Source organism: Triturus cristatus, chromosome 3_2 (assembly GCF_964204655.1).
Source record: "Triturus cristatus chromosome 3_2, aTriCri1.1, whole genome shotgun sequence".
In the NCBI taxonomy this organism is placed as follows: domain Eukaryota; kingdom Metazoa; phylum Chordata; class Amphibia; order Caudata; family Salamandridae; genus Triturus; species Triturus cristatus.
In genome coordinates this window covers 1086578439-1086595033 of record NC_140584.1, presented here as the reverse complement: position 1 = coordinate 1086595033, position 16595 = coordinate 1086578439, and the positions used below count along the sequence as shown (strand labels likewise).

Below are 16595 nucleotides of genomic sequence, written 5' to 3'. Positions count from 1 at the left end.
GCTTCGTTGTTTCAGAGGGTCATGGAACGCATCTTGAAGGGAGTTGAGGGTGTCAAAGTATACCAGGATGATGTTCTGGTGTTTGACGTTGATTCTGAAGAGCACGAGGGAGGTTGAGAATGGTCTTGAGAAAACTGTGTGATGTTGGCTTAACCCTGCGAGTTGACAAATGTAAGTCAGATGTGGCAGAGATCGAGTACTTGGGACACTTGGTGTCAGCAAGTGGTATTAGGCCCAAGGCTTCTTTGGTCAGCACCATTTGCAAGCTTAGAGTCCCTCAGAACAAGGATGATGTTGTGAAGTTCTTGAGGATGACAGAATTTTATCACAAGTTTGTACCCAGCTTTGCTGGAGAGACTGGTCATTTCAGAGATCTTCTGAAGAAGGGTTGTGAGTTTGTGTGGTCAAAAGCTTGTGATGATGAGTTTCAGTACCTGATAAGGTGTTTGAGCAAGGCGCAGGATCTGGGCAGTTTAGACCCAAAGAAGGAATCTTATTTGATTACAGATGCCAGCTTTAAGGGATTAGGTGTGGTTCTGCTACAGAAGTCCACGGGTGAAGAGAAAGCTATTTTGTTTACGATAGACCCTTGAGGGATGCGGAGTGTAATTATTCCATCATGGAGAGGGAAGCCCTTGCCATCTTTTGGTCCATCCGCAAATTGCGGAAGTTCCTTTGGGGTAGCAAGTTTGAGGTGTTGACGGATCAAAAACATTTGAAGGAGGTGTTTACTAAAAAAGGGATTGATTTTGTTTCCCACAGCATACAAAAGTGGGTGGTGGCTCCACAGGAATTTGACTTTGTCGTCTCTTATTTGCCTGGGGCCAGTAACACTCTGGCTGACTGTTTGTCTAGGTTGAGTGACGTGCATGATGAGGTGTCTGAAGAAGGTGAATGGTTTGGTGCAGAAGAGTTTGAGGAGAATATCGATGTGTGCCTGATTAGTGATGGTATCGTTTTTGAAGCTGAATAGAAAGAGCTATTAGCAAAGGATCATATTTTACAAAAGATGGGGGCGATAATTTTGGAAGGGTGGTGTGAGAAGAAGGATTGTAGTCAGGATTTGAAGGGCTTTTGGTAAGTTAAAGGTGAACTAGCGGTTCTTGATGGTCTCCTCTTGAGGGGCAGAAAATTGGTTCCCCCTCACGCTTTATGGGAACTGTTGTTAAAGAGGGCTAATGCCAGACATATGGGAATTGTCAAAACTAAAGAGAGGATTAGAGAAGCATATTGGTGGCCAGTGATGGACGTCTGGGTCGAGAGGGAGGTTAGGAATTGGAATTGTGCAGAGTGTACATGCAGCGATAAAATTCTAAAATGTAGAAAGCAACCCATGGTGCTGAGGGAACAGTCCAAGGAGCCTTGGTCGGATATTGCCATTGATATTTTATGTTCTGTGAAACTGAAAACCTCGAGATCGGTATGTCCCGGTCTGCATGGATATGTACTCACGGTGGCCAGAAATTAACGTGGTGAGCTCTGTTGAGTCTACAGTAGTCATTAAGTTTTTTGGGTGATATCTTCGAGAGGGACGGTTTTCTGTTGTCCTTACTCTCGGACAATGGTGTACAATTGACCTCAGGGGTGGTTGAGGAGTTCTTGTGTAACAGGGGGATCAAACACAAAAAGGCACCTTTTTACCATCCAGAAAGCAATGGTGTGGTTGAGAGGTTCGTAAAGCTGTTGAAGGAGACCCTGCAACAGGTCGTGTGACAGGAGCAGACTGGGAGGTGGCCATGAGAAAGAGAATGAGGGAGTACAGGTTTACCCCGCATTCTTCTACAGGGTTATCTCCATTTCGCCTGTTCAAGGAAAGGGTGGCAAACACAAAAGTCTGTCCTTCTTGGGTCTCTGCTAAGAGATCGTTCGTTGACTGTGATGTTGGTTGTGCGGATGGTTGGAGAGAAAGAGAGAGGGTGGTCATGGAGACGAGGAAGAGATGGTTTGATGAGAGAAGAGCTGTCAAGAACACAGTGGTGTCTGTGGGTGATAAGGTAAAGATCAGATCTCCTCTTATGGGTAAAGGGAACTCGAAGTTCAGTAAGCTGTTCAAGGTGATAAAGGTTTTTAAGAATGCAATCAAAACGAGTGACCACAGGTTGTGGCACTTGAACAGAGTGGCCAGATGTCAACATATTTATGTGCTTGAGCATACAGATGCTGTTCCACAAGAGGAGATCTCCAGACCTCGCCGGGTGGTCAGACACCCTGTTAGATTGCACGATTATATCTAATAAGTTATGTCTTTCTTGCAGTGCTGCTGATGGTAGCTGTACATTTTGTTTTGTTTATTAACTTATTTTTTTCCTTGTTTTCTGGTTCTTTGTTATTAATGAGGGGGAGGTGGTGTAGTGTCCTGCGTCTCTGACATAATGCAGCTCCCGGTGACCATCCCTGGAATGTGGAACCTGGGGGTTGCTTAGTGATGTTGGTGATTTGTCAGTTGACAGTTGCGAGGCTTGGATTGCTGGATGGGGTCTCTGTTGGCTATAACCTAGTAAAGCCTACTTCAAGCCTACCATGGACTCGACCTCTTCTTACCCTAAGATTGCCAACTGTCGGAGGTCAAGAGGCCAATGAACTCTGAATCCATAGGCAATAGTCATAATCACTACTCTCACTGGATTAAGCTAGCCTAGGACATAGTTTGACCCTTAAAAAAAGTTAGCCCAAAACAAGCTAGAACGTCTACTAATTGGTGCACCATGGGCTCTCTGAGGGTAGAAGAGGGTGCAAGAAATTTGAAATGGTGTGCCACAGTGACTATTCCACCAAGTTCAGATCTGAATTAAAACAGGCGTTGTTGAAATATAAAAAGCTGATAACAATTGTGAAACCGGAAGTTTACTTTCAGCAGATTCTAGCTTCGGACAACACAGCAAACACATTTTAAAAAAGTGTAAAGTCACTTGCCTCCCTACCTGTAGACCCTCTACTATTTTGCCTGCTAAAGAGCTCCCTGAAAAGCTCTCTTAATATTTTCAAGAAAAAATATATATTATCTATGACTCCCTGCAACCCATGAGCCATCAGATAGAGCTCAACCTGAACTGCTGGTTAAAACCGATTGACCCGTCTCCTGATCTCCATACCTCCGAGCAGAGCCACCTTGGTCATATTGATACTGTGCCCAAATTAGACTCGGCACCCACACTAGGTTTGAGATCCTGATGTTGGAGCAATATACAGCTGCTGTAGCCTCTATCAGGTCTTGCTCTCCCTTTGATCATATTCTGCCGAAATTTTGGAACATGGCTAGGTCTGCTCTGGAACATGGCTAGGTCTGCTCTGGAACAGCCCCTGCTTGAGGTTTGTAAGCTCATGCCTGATTCCCAATTGCAAAAAAAAAAAAAACTAGTCTCCTCTTGGTTGCGACTCAATGCCCTTAAATTTTATTCAGATAAGACCGAAATCCTCTGGATTTCAACCACTGTTCCAGTAAGACAATTTCCATCGACATACTGGCCTTCGTCCTGGCCGGTTACCCCTAGCCCCTCTAAATCAGTAAAGAATTTAGGCAAGACACTAACTTTGGAAAGACAAGCCAATCTTTTAACATTTTCTTGCTTTCTTTTGGTTTGGGTATTCCATTTTTTCTGGGCTGGACCTGCTCAATAGTGGTGCAGGTGACCATTGTTGGTCACCTGGGCTACTGTAACTCTCTATTTTTAGAGCATTGTTGGGAATAGCAAACAAACTTCAATGTATTCACGTTGTAGCCAAATTACCCCTTGGCTCATCTTGGGCTGCCTCATCGTCCTTCGCCTTGAATAAGCTTACTAGCTCTCTGTGGCAAAAGGGATTGACTTTAAGACCCAGTGCATTGTCGAGCAGTAACCACTCTGGCCATTCTGTTTGATAAAGACATTTAATATATATATGCACAAGTCGGCCCTGTCATTCTCAAGAGGCCACCCTCCAATTAGTCCCTAGATTTAATCGAGTCTGCCTTGGCAGTGGAGCCTTTTCCATGCTGCACGCAAAAATGGGCAACACTCTTCCCATTACTATACATACACTAGTATCGTACCTGTACTTTAGAAAGGCTCTAAAAGCCTGGTTTCATAGCTTAGAACTGGTGATGGATTTTTGTTCCCTTTTTCCTTTTTTAGGTCTCGCCTGACCCAGCGCATGCGCTGGTCTGGCGAGACTTATTGAGAGGGCTCCAAAAAGTGCTACCAGGCCAGCCTAGAGCTACAGTGCATGTGCGAGGGCGCGCTCGCCACGCTTTACCGCGATTACTCTCACTTTCGCAGCCCCGCGGCCGCTTTGATGTGTGATCGCGATCACTTTAACTTTCGCAGCCGCACGGCCGCTTTGCATAGCCAATAGGTCTCGCTTCTGGGACCTTATAAGTATTTAGTTATGCAACTGTTGCATGGCTAAACACTTATAAGGTCCCAAAGGCGAGACCTATTGGCTATGCCAATGCTTGTTCTTATTAGGCAGAGATTAGTCTATTGGATTGTGTTGGTTTAATGACTTTGAATTGTTGCTTGGTTAGGGATTGGTTTGTTTCTTATAATATTTTTACTTTCTCTTTCTTTTTTACACCAGAATGATGGACTTTGTTCTTATTTGGTTTACTTTTCATGATCTCTCTGTGGTATGGTCCTCAGTTTTCTTTCAGCACCAGGACACCTTTCAGGTGTTTGCGCACTCAAACTATAACATAGCAGATCACTGGGCTTGCTATTTGACAAAAAATGTAGAATGAAAGGTATGCCGTATCTCAAACCTGCCTCGCCATGTCATCATTTTACGCAGTGCTTGTTTTGTGCCGGTGTTTGCCAGTGCTCGGCTCTGGAACTTTTTCTTAACACCGCCACAAATTTATAACAGCCACATGGTGGTGCTGTCTATTTTTAAACAAAGCACAATCCGCTGAGCATTGACCAGTTCAATATATATTTAAAAAATAAATAAATATCAGGGCATTCAGCCGATTCTTGCAACTTCTGGTGGCACTGAATGGTCAAAACTGTCAAATTTGAGGAAGTGTGATGGCTAGTTGAGAACATTAGTACTAGCATTTGGCAACACTGGTATGGACATTGGAAGGTGCAAGCTACAGTAGGCTCCTGAGAAATATCGTGGGCCCTGGCAGTTATTTTTTGACAAATTAAGCACTGGTTTCACATCACTTTTTTCCATCACCCTGCACGTCCTGCACTCTGTATATCACTTTTCCAGGATCTTTTTCCTCCCTGTTTTCTCTTTGTCAACATTTTCTTATCTTTCTCTTCCTCCTCGTTTCTGCCTTTAGCTCTCATGATCTGGGTCAAAGTCTAATTCAGAATAATAAATCCTTGTCCCCAAAAACGAGGGCCGGTGCCTACCACCTGCACAAATGAAGCACTGTTCATGAATTGGAATCCAGGCAAAGCCAACTCAGCCTTCCATTGCTCTGAAGTTTGTAAATGCCATGCCATTAAATTAGTGATAGCTAGCACATTGGCTACATCAGATACAGCGCTATATACAAAACACTGCCTCAGTGATGGACCATGAGACTCCACCCTCCCCTCCCCACCACGGAGCAATGAAATACCGTAGAAATAATCACACAATACAAATCACTTATGTGTGTCAGGGAGAAGGCGGCAGGTCCCTCCTCTCCCCAGGGAGACCTTCACCGGGGCATTGGTCTGCACTCCTGAGACTCCTTCAGCAACAAGAGCCCAAAGAGCCAATGCTGCAGTATGGAGAACCCACTTAAGGTAATAGAACATTAGTGCTTTAGTTGAGCAGGTGCTAGAGGATGTAGGGACTTGAACTTCTTATATTTGATAGGCCATGACTGCAGCTCCATTCTCCAAAGTTACTCTTTATCAACTTCTCTAATCCCTTTTATACTGCTGTATCTGGCTGTTAACCTCTTATTTTCCTACCAATTCAAACTAAGTTGTGTGTCCCAGCACTTCATAACAAATAAATGCATGTGCTGAATGACACATACCTTTTTATAAGCATGATGTAAATCTAACCCTCCCTAATAAATGTATTTTATGGTAAATATTTGGGTACAGGTGCTTTCAGTCGGGTATGGTGAGGTGTCCTGTCGGATTTCACCAGGAATTTCACATACACACAAATAAAAAAAGCACACTCTCTCTCTGTTTTGAAAGTCCTAAAAAATGTTGCACGTTTCTAAATATTGTGTTTTCTCTGGCATAGTACCCCTACCAATCTGCATTCCTCTACCTTTCCGCTGCCCCTAAAACCCCTCTCGCAGAACCTGCTTATCATATAATGTATTTAACATTATAGGCCAGTGTGATTGTTGAAAAATCTGAAGCATCCCCCTCCACCCTCTTCGACAATCTTACTGACCAAGCAACGCCCCTGTTCATTGCTCACCTGCACTTACTATAGAAATACCAGTAGTCTCGTGTACACACTGTCACTCTGCACGTTGGATTCTGCAGCTCTTCCAGTTTACCTTATGATGTGATGATACATTCATTATGGAATGTTACATTATGATAACTTCCAATGCTGTTTACTACGCTATACCAGAGGTCTTTAACCCGGCTTGCGGACCCCGCTAGGGGGCCCTCAAGTTATCCGGGGGGGGGGGGGGGAGGGGGGGGCAGACTCTGGCCGAAAGAAGCACTATGCTCTGTAATGGACCATCACTTACATCTTTTTTCATTTATATTCTAGCTGGGAGTACGTGTCAAAGGGGAAGAGATTCGAAAAAGTCTTCAAAACTCCCAGCCACACACTGTGGATACCTTTAAAGGATACAATTTATTAAAAATAGAATGATTGTGAAATGATGATTTTTTTTTCCCCACTGAGGGGTCGCGGCATTAAAAAGTTTGAAGACCAGTGCATTTTACTGTGCGATGCTGTTAAGTTGCATTATGTTAAGTCCTATTGTTTTATGATGTCACTAGTATCTGTATAGCGCCCAGTTTTCTATTAGTACGGCCTCACAGAGCTGTTGGAGTTGTGGGGTGCCATCTGTGCTAATGCAGCATTTCCATTGCAAATCAGACAGTCTGAAACTTCGTCTGATGATTGATGTCTCAGTCTATTCTGCTCCTTGTACAGAAGGGTGTGTTCGTCCTTGAAGTGTGTGAGGTTGTTCAATAGGTTCATGGGTTGATGGCCATCTACGGTCCAGCTAGATTGCTTGGAAGATATTTAAAAACACTGTGCTGAGCACATTGCCAATGCCAAAGAAAATAACATTTGGTTGTAGGAATTGCCAAATGCCAGATTGTGATGTTTATATCTCTCATTGTGAATCAAAATAGAATGGACCACTTGTCCTGTGTTCCCAAGGTCTTGTCGGTTGTTACCGTCATAAAAAGACCCTCATACATTTACACAGGTCGAGGGCGGTATATTTGCATTTTCCGCCTTTAGTGTACTGTTTCAGCATCATCATTGGGTCATTTTATTGTAAAATGCTGACCTCCACCTGGAGGGAGACCTGGTTGGTACTAGCAGTAGTGGTCAGAGATAAGAGTGAATATGTGCTCGTGATAAAGTGAAAAAAATGATAAAACCTCCCAATCACTGCCTCCGAATAAATCATTGAGGTTGAAAGTGACTTAGGGATTTTATCATTTTTTTCACTTTATCACTCCAGGTGGAGGTCAGCATTTTACAATAAAATGACCCAATGATGATGCTGAAACAGTACACTAAAGGCGGAAAATGCAAATATACCGCCCTCGACCTGTGTAAATGTATGAGGGTCTTTTTATGACGGTAACAACCGACAAGACCTTGGGAACACAGGACAAGTGGTCCATTCTATTTTGATTCATAATCTAACGACTTGGAAGCCGGATGGACCTCAGCTTCTTTTTCCCTCCATCTGATTACAATATATCTCTCATTGTACATAAGATATAGTCACGACACAATGAAAAGTACATGAAAATAAAACAGCAAGTTGTTTAGAGGACTGGGAGGACGAGGTTTGTCTGTGTGTGGGTCCGCCTGCCAAGACCACGCGTACAGTGTAGACAACTCACCTGTGTAGTGTAGCTATGGGTTTCTAATTAGAAGGGTGTTACATTCTGATTTTTCAGATTTAGGGCACACTACGAGGAGCCCTTAGAAGTAAACAGGAGTAGAGGTAGAATGTAGTACTCCTGCCTTATTGCTATTTAAACCCAGGCATTTATCTATTGCTGGAACACAACTCAAGAACAAGGAACAACAACTCAGGAACAAAAAGCTGGTGCGAATGGCACATTGTTCAAGTTAGCCTACCGTTGCTGGTTTGTTTTTTGTAGCGCCGACATACCTACGCGTATAGCTCGCCTGGGTCTGTGAGACAGAGTGAAGGACGGCAAAAAGTTGGGCCGGGGCCAATAATCATGGCCTCGGTGCTGTGAGCGCGAGCGGTGGATTATTCTGCCGCCCTTTATTCCCGCCGTGGCCTATCACACATTCCGCGCATCGCTGTGGGTTAAATGTGTCCGAGTGATATCAGGCGGGTATAATTACACGGCCGGCCGCGCTGCGAGCCCCGTGACCATGTTAGGAGCTGGACGGAGGCACGGCGAGGCCCTGCGCCCTCTCTAAGGTCAAGGACTGAAGCAGCGGCGGCCTCTCTCTCGTGACATGAACCGGCCGGAACCACTTCCGGGTACAGTAGGGTCCGGGTGGCTCCTGAGCCAGAGCTTCCGTCAGCGTAGGGCACTTGTTTCTACCGCAGTTCTGAGCCAGGGTCAGTGTAATAGAGCCAGGGGTAGTCTAGGAGAGCAGTGTAAGCCTACTGCAGCTTTGAACCTCTTATGGTAGGTTGTAGAAATCATTCACTTGTACCTGAGATCTGAGGACAATTGTGGCAGCCTTTCACTTGTAACCGAGATGCAGCACTTTGTGGCAGTGGCAGTGTGATGTCGCTCTAAGTTCTGTGTTCCAGTTTGGAGCGTGGAGCAGAGAGAGTTCCATTTGCGACAGTTGCTTGAAGTCCTCTGTGCATCGGGTCATTTTAATAAACCCTCTATGACTTTAATACGATGTATGCCTCATATCTACCTATTTCACACTGGCGACGAGGATGAGATGTTCTGAAGTCCTCTGTGGATGGGGTCATTTTAATAAACCCTCTATGACTTTAATACGATTTATGCCTCATATCTACCTATTTCACAGGCAGCCTTTCACTTGTCCCGAGAGCTGGTGTCAGGCAGTTGCAGCCTGGCAGTGCTTCATGTTGCACTTGGGCAATATAGTCAAGGCACCTCATGGTAGTCTTTAAACAGTAATGCCCTGGTTACTTACTGGTAATCTTCATTACTCTGAGTCCTGGATGCAGTCCTGAGGCCCGCCCTCCATGGCGGTTGACTATTTCCTGTCCTGTTTTACTGTTGTCTTTTTGGCATGTTATGTTACAGGAAGTGCTTCAGTATCTCCTCCCTTTTGTGGTGGCTCCAGGGTAAGGGGCCATCTTGGGGGAACTTTATGGGTTTCAGCTTGGGAATTGTTTTACTGCCAGAAAGAAGTATCTGGGAAGAGGGATGAGGAGGTAATGCAGAGCTGGTTTCAGACTATAGCAGAGTGTACCAGGACACGTAATGGAATTCCAAATATGCCTGTGGTAGTGTTTCATGTGCGACGCTTGCCTGAGGTTAGTCTATGGCAGCTCATGGCAGTCTTTCATGAGTAACCTAGAAATGGGCCCACTCGTTCATGTACTGCCCAGGAGCTGGCCCAAACTAGACGACAACATTTCATGGCATTCTTTCCTTTGTAACACAAGGTTTGGGCCCAGTTTGTAGGACCTGCTTTAAGGCTGAGGGCGCACTTTTTCATGTGCACCTCAGTAGCTATATTTACCTGTCTCTCTCACTTCACTTTACTTCCTCCCCAGATTTTTTCTGTCACTTCCTGATTTGCTAAAGACATCTTGGGAACATTCAGAAAGCTTCCCTGGGAATGCATTCCACCTTTGCTTAACATTGTCTTTGCGGTTTTATAATTCACATTTTCTGGCTATTTGCTGGCTGTATCTGTTTGCGACTGTACAGTGTGAGTTTGTTCCTCCCAAGGAGTAAAGACGTTTCACTCTACCTTTCCTTGTATTCTTTCACAAGTGCTGCTTTCTGTAAACAGGCCTGTAAATCTTGTTCTTATCTTGTCACATTTGCTGTGCATTTAAAGACAGAGGGCAAACCTCAGGCTCTGTCTTCTGAGGGAGCTTGCTGTTTACTTTTCTTTCTCTGACTTCAAAGTGAGAGGATTTAAACAACAAACTTGCTAGATACTGACGGTAGGAAAGGTTTTTGTTCCAGCACACAACAACATTTAAATGAACTGTGCCGTTATTTCAGAATATATGAGAATTACAAAAGAACACATGAAGCACATTTTGTGTCAATTCTGAAGTGCATTGGAAAAAAATACTTTAAAATGATCAAAACAAATCAGTATGCTAGGTGATGCCATTTCCACACATTATTGTTTGTGCACCGTATATTTTTATCAGCAAAACTCTATATCTGTGCAAATGTTACAGTCTTTTTAATTGAAAATGTGTTATCTGTACTGGCAGTGTGCTACAACACCATGCATACTCCATTCTACGCTACTCCACTCTATTCTGAACCATTCCACGCCCCTGCACTCTACTCTGCACCACTCCACACCACTGCACTCTGCTACACTCTAATCTACGCCACTGTACTCTGAGGAAATTCAAAATATGGCCCGTCTTTGCTTGTAACACCACCACGCTGTTGGCCCCTTCAACATTCATAGCGTTTCTTTCACGTTCTATACTGTTGCACATATTACACGACCTTTCCTGTTTCCAAGAGCTAAGTCCACTCTGAGACACTACTCACCCGTAGGGTCTCAAGGTGCTGGGGGGGGGGGGGGGGGGGGGGGTGGAACGTTACTGCTCGAACAGCCGGGTCTTGAGTTGCTTCCTGAAGGCGAGGTGGTCCTGGGTTGTCCGGAGGTGGATGGGGAGGGAGTTCCATGTCTTGGCAGCCAGGTAGGAGAAGGATCTTCCTCCGGCGGTGGTTCTGCGGATGCATGGAACGGCGGCGAGGGCGAGGCTGGCGGAGCGGAGCTGGCGGGTGGGCGTGTGGAAGGTCAGGCGGGTGTTGATCAGCTTGGGGCCCAGGTCGTGGAGGGCGTTGTGTGCGTGGGTGAGGAGTCTGAACGTGATCCTCTTGCTGACAGGGAGCCAGTGCAGGTCTCTCAGGTGTCCGGAGATGTGGCTGTGCAGGGGGATGTCCAGGACGAGTCGCGCTGAGGCGTTCTGGATTCGTTGGAGTTTCCTCTGGAGTTTGGCGGTGGTGCCGGCGTAGAGAGTGTTTCCGCAGTTCAGCCGGCTGGTGACGAGTGCCTGGGTGACCGTCTTCCTAGTCTCGGTGGGGATCCACCGGAAGATCTTTCGAAGCATGCGCAAGGTGTTGAAGCATGAAGATGAGACGGCGTTGACTTGTCTGGTCATCGACAGGGAGGAGTCCAGGATGAAGCCCAGGTTGCGTGCGTGGTCCGTTGGCTTGGGGGTGGTGCCCAGGGCAGGGGGCCACCAGAAGTCGTCCCAGGCTGAGGGTGATGATCCCAGGATGAAGACCTCCGTCTTGTCAGAGTTCAGTTTCAGGCGGCTGTTCTTCATCCATTCGGCGATGTCTTTCATCCCTTCGTGTAGGCTGGCTCTGGCGGTGGCCGGGTCGTTGGTGAGGGAGAGGATCAGCTGGGTGTCGTCGGCGTAGGTGATGATCTTGAGGTTGTGTTGGCGTGCGATGGTTACGAGGGGGCGCATGTAAACGTTGAAGAGGGTGGGGCTGAGCGATGATCCCTGTGGAACGCCGCAGATGACCTCGGTGGCCGCTGACTGGAACGGGGGGAGGCGGACTCTTTGGGTTCTTCCGGCGAGGAATGAGATGATCCACTTCAGGGCCTTCTCCTGGATTCCAGTGTTGTTCAGGCGTTGCACTAGGGTGCGGTGGCAGACAGTGTCGAATGCTGCGGAGAGGTCCAAGAGGATGAGGGCCGCTGTTTCCCCGTTGTCCAGTAGGGCTCTGATGTCGTCTGTGGCCGCGATGAGGGCGCTCTCCGTGCTGTGGTTGGCTCGGAAGCCGGACTGCGAGTGGTCGAGGGATCCGTTCGTCTCGAGGACGTCGGCTAGCTGTTTGTTGACGGTCTTCTCGATGACTTTGGCAGGGAACGGGAGGAGCGAGATGGGGCGGAAGTTCTTGAGGTCGGTGGGGTCTGCTGAAGGTTTCTTCAGCAGGGCACTGATCTCGGCGTGTTTCCAGCACTCCGGGTAGGTGGTGGTGTCGAAGGAGGCGTTGATGATATCGCGAAGGTGGGGTGCGATGATGCCGTTGGCCTTGTTGAAAATGTGGTGTGGGCAGGGGTCTGTGGGGGATCCGGAGTGGATAGTGTTCATCGTCCGGGTTGTGTCTTCGGTGCTGACCGGGGTCCAGGTGCAGAGGGTGGAGGTGGGGGGCGTTGGTTCGATGGTGGGGTTCGTGGTTGGAGGGCCGAAGCTGCTGTGTATGTCGGTGATCTTGTCGTGGAAGAAGGCGGCGAGTGAGTTGCAGAGGTCTTGCGAGGGAGTGATGTCGTTGTTTCCGGCGTCGGGGTTGGAGAGCTCTTTGACGATGTTGAAGAGTTCCTTGCTGTTGTGGGTGTTGTTGTCCAGACGTTCCTTGAAGGCTGTCTTCTTCGTGGCGCGGATCAGTTGGTGGTGTTTGCGGGTGGCGTGCTTGAGGGCAATCATGTTGCCTGTGGTCTGGTTGGTGCGCCAGGTAGCCTCCAGGGAGCGGCAGTTCTTCTTGGAGGTGATGAGTTCGTCGGTGAACCAAGATGCTTTCTTGCTGCCATGTCTGCTGGGAGGGTTCTTCAGTGGTGCGAGGACGTCAGCGCAGTTGGTGATCCACTGTGTGAGGTAGTTGGCGGCTTTGTTGGGGTCCGTTGAGCTGGCGGGGGGGTTCTGGCTGAGGGAGGCAGTGAGCTGCTCGTCGGTGATCTTGTTTCAGCTCCTGCAAGGGGCCTGTTGTGTGCGGTGGTGGGTCGTAGTCCTTCTGAAGCTGAAGTGGACGCAGCTGTGGTCGGTCCACTGGAGTTTGGTGGAGTGGCTGAAGGTGACGTACTTGCTGGATGAGAAGATTGGGTCGAGCGTGTGGCTGGCGTAGTGGGTGAGGGTGGTAACCAATTGCTTGAGTCCGAGGTTGGCAAGGTTGGCCATCAGGGTGGCGGTGTTGTGGTCCTTGCTGTTCTCCAGGTGGAAGTTGAGGTCCCCCAGGAGGATGTAGTCGGTGGAGTTGATGGCGTGCGGGCCTACGAAGTCTGTGATGTCTTCGCTGAATCGTGTGCGTGGTACCGGTGGTCTGTAGATGAGGGTGCCTCTGAGCGTGGTCTTGGGGTCGATGTGTATCTGGAAGTGAAGGTGTTCGGCGGAGGTGAAGGGGTCATCCGAGTTGGTCGTGATGCGGATGGTGTTCTTGTGGATGATGGCGATGCCACCTCCCGTCTGGTTGATGTGGTCCCTCCTGGTGATCTTGTAGCCGTCTGGGATGGCGATGGCGACATCGGGTGCTGAGGAGGCGTTCATCCAGGTTTCCGTCAGGAAGGCGATGTCTGGTGCTGTCGAGTCGAGGAGGTTCCAGAGTTCGACGGCATGCCTGTGGACGGAGCGGGTGTTGAGCAGGATGCACATCAGATGGTTGTTGCTGGGGCTCGGTTTGGCTGGTGCGGTGCGGGTTCGGAGGCAGGTGAAGCGGCAGGTTTGGCAGGTGAAGGGTCCGTGGGTGCGTTTCGGGGTGGCTCGGTAGCAGGCGGTGTTTCTGCCAGCGTTGAGTGCATGGAGGGTTGTGGTGTCGTAGGTGAGTCAGGTGCGCTGGCGTCTGCGATGGCCAGGGGGTCTGGCGCTGGGCGCGGTCCAGGCGCGGACGGGCGCAGACGGGCTTGCCTTGGGCGCGCCCGCTGCGCGCGCCCGCTGCGCGGCCTCCATATATGGGGGAGAGGGAGGGAGGAGTAGCTGGGAGGTGGGAGCGGGGAGGCCAATGGGAGAGGAGGGGGCGGGGCCGCAGTGGTCAGCGGCGGGGAAAAACGGGAAAAACGGCGGGAGAAACCGGCGAGGGACAAGGGGGGAGGGGGAGATACAGAAGAGAAGGGGTGAGAGGGGGCACAAGGGGAACAAGGCTGGGAGCTGGAAGCAGCAAGAAAAGGGGGTACAGAAGAGAAGGGTTAGGGGTACAGCAGAGAGGCAGGAACCACAGAGGAGCAGTCAGCCAGCGGGGGTGACCGGGCAGCAGCAGGCAGCTGACTCAAAAGATTTCAGGCGTACCCTGCGCCGCTGGGCTTTAAAAGCAAGATTCTTCAATTTGGTGCCCTCTGTGAGGCCGCTTCAGAGGTCGGGGGTCCAGCCCGAGGATCGTGAGGAGCCCCGCAAGGAAATTCCGGAGGACGCGCACCACGTGATCGACCCCTGCATGTCGTAAGTGGACCGAAGGTTTTTTACCGTGTGGCTTCTCCCTCCCAACGGCTGAAAAGACCTGCTGCCCTGACTGCGGCCACGCTTTGGCTCCCTTTGGTTATTTGTATCGCGAGACATCAGACGGGCCTCTGTTGGCGTACGGACACATCTGGATAAGTTAAGTAGAGTGGCCACTCCTTTGTCTTTGTTTTGTTTTGTTCGACTTTTGCAAAAGCCGAAACCGAGGGGTGAGTGCAGTTTGTGTACGATAAAGTGACTATTTAAACCCCTTGAAGTTTGTACAGAAACTAGTGTTGCAGCGATGCCTGGTTTCAGTAAATTTGGAAATTGGTTTGGTTGTAATCGCGATAGGGCTTCCCGACTGGAGGATTCTTGTCCAATTCCTCCGGCCGGAACTCCCACTTATGAAGTATATTCTAAACATGGTATTAGCCCCATAGCTTTTAATGAGGCGTGGGTTCGCTATACTAGAAAAGATGGTGTTTTAAGATGGCCGCAGAACGGCAGTTATGAGCTCAACATTTTAGATAATTTGGAGAACACTTTGTTTAAACGAAAAGCCCGGCCGGCTAGGTTTGACTCTTTTCGCCTATGGCAGAAGGAGGCCAAATAGAAAGAAATAAAACAAGCAAAAAGGGGTAGGAGGGATATGTCTATTTTGCAAGCTGCGCAACAGTTTAAAAATAACGAAACCGATCATGCGATTGAGGTCTCAGATAGGCAACATCGTATGGCGGTAGATAAATGTTATCCAGTGTTGCCAACTTCCCCTACGGAGAAAAATGTGGACCCTGAGAAGGATCCTTTTTTGTCCCATCTGCTGAGATTACCCGCGCCCTATGCGCAGGGAGCTAATGTACCTTTTGGATTACCGCCTGCCCCCGGAGCGAATGCACCTTTATTGTTAGCACCTGCCCCACCTGTTCCGCCTTTTGTCCCACCTGTCGTTCCCCAACCAGTTCCTGCACCCCCACCACAGTCTTCTCCGGCATTGCCGAGCTCTCCCTTACCTTCGGCTCCCTCTGTAAATACTACTTCCTCTTCTGCTCCGCCTAATATTCTGTCTCCTGTTCTAATGACGAATTCTCCCTCCGCTCGGAGGCGAATGATCAATACCGTTTCTGGCCTTTTGTCCCCTCTCTTCGGGACATTTCAAATGACCCCGGTTCCTCCTCGTAGACAAACTCGTAGTCAGTTACCAGGTCCGAAGGAACGGGAAGTGCTAGACCTTCAAGCCCGAAGGTGGATCACGAATGGCCCCCAGTATAGTGTGCAAGATATTATGGTCACCTTTCGGCAGTTCGAGGCACCAACGCAGAGATATGTTTTTGATGCTATGTGTGAAATTTTAAGTCAAGAGTGGGAGGATATGGGTTTGGGACGAGCCCCTCAGGGCCTGCTCGATGTACAGGCCGAGTTTGATAGAGGACTGATTGTGGGCGCAGAGGTCGAGGACGCGGTAGGAACGCTTGTCACTTTTAGAACGATGCTTGCCTGCCGGTCCTTGCCGAAAAGCGATCCCTCCATCAGGCGAAAATTAAAGCACTATCCCATGAGAGAGGTTCCCCCAGTGTGGAGCGAGGAGGTTGCAGCCCAGGGTGCTAATCCTCTTATACCTGCTCACTTTCAACGCGTGTGGGTACACGTTCCGTGGAAGCGATCTGAGGTATTGGCCCTTAAACAGTCATTACCGGACCCCCGTAAAAATCCTGCAGGGTACTACAAAGAGTTGTCTCAAACTGTCGATGCATGTATCATGAATTTGGCCGATATAGACATGCTAATGGGTAATGTGGTCCCACAACCGTTATGGGCTATGATTCGGAAGGAGGACCATGTAGGGGAACTGGGGGGTGATTGGGCTGCCATACTCGCCGCGGACAGACTCCAAGTCGGTGGTGCCAAACCTGAACCTCTAATTACAGAACTCCCAGCTAGGATCATTACCTTACTGAAGACTATGATGCCCCCTCTGCGAGTTAATTGGGATAAGTTAGCAGCTTGTAAGCAGAAGGCGGATGAAAACGTCTCTGATTTCTTCACTCGTTTCGAAGAGACGTTCATCGATCATAGTGGTCAGGATATGAGCACGGAAGGTGGCCAACGATTGTTTGTAGACAAATTTGTGTCTAACTTAGTTCCGAAATATCTAATAAGTTGAAGA

General features: G+C 48.5%; 1 protein-coding gene across 1 annotated transcript in view; it reads right to left on the bottom strand.

Moving 5' to 3' along the window:
• LOC146859171 (myosin regulatory light chain 2B, cardiac muscle isoform) overlaps positions 1 to 8426 on the bottom strand; it is a 164326-nt gene extending 155900 nt beyond the window's left edge. The window contains exon 1 of the mRNA XM_085649845.1: positions 8270 to 8426. The gene's annotated coding sequence lies outside the window, so the exon portion shown is untranslated. The remainder of the gene's footprint in view (positions 1 to 8269) is intronic.
• Between the last annotated feature and the right edge of the window lie 8169 nt (positions 8427 to 16595).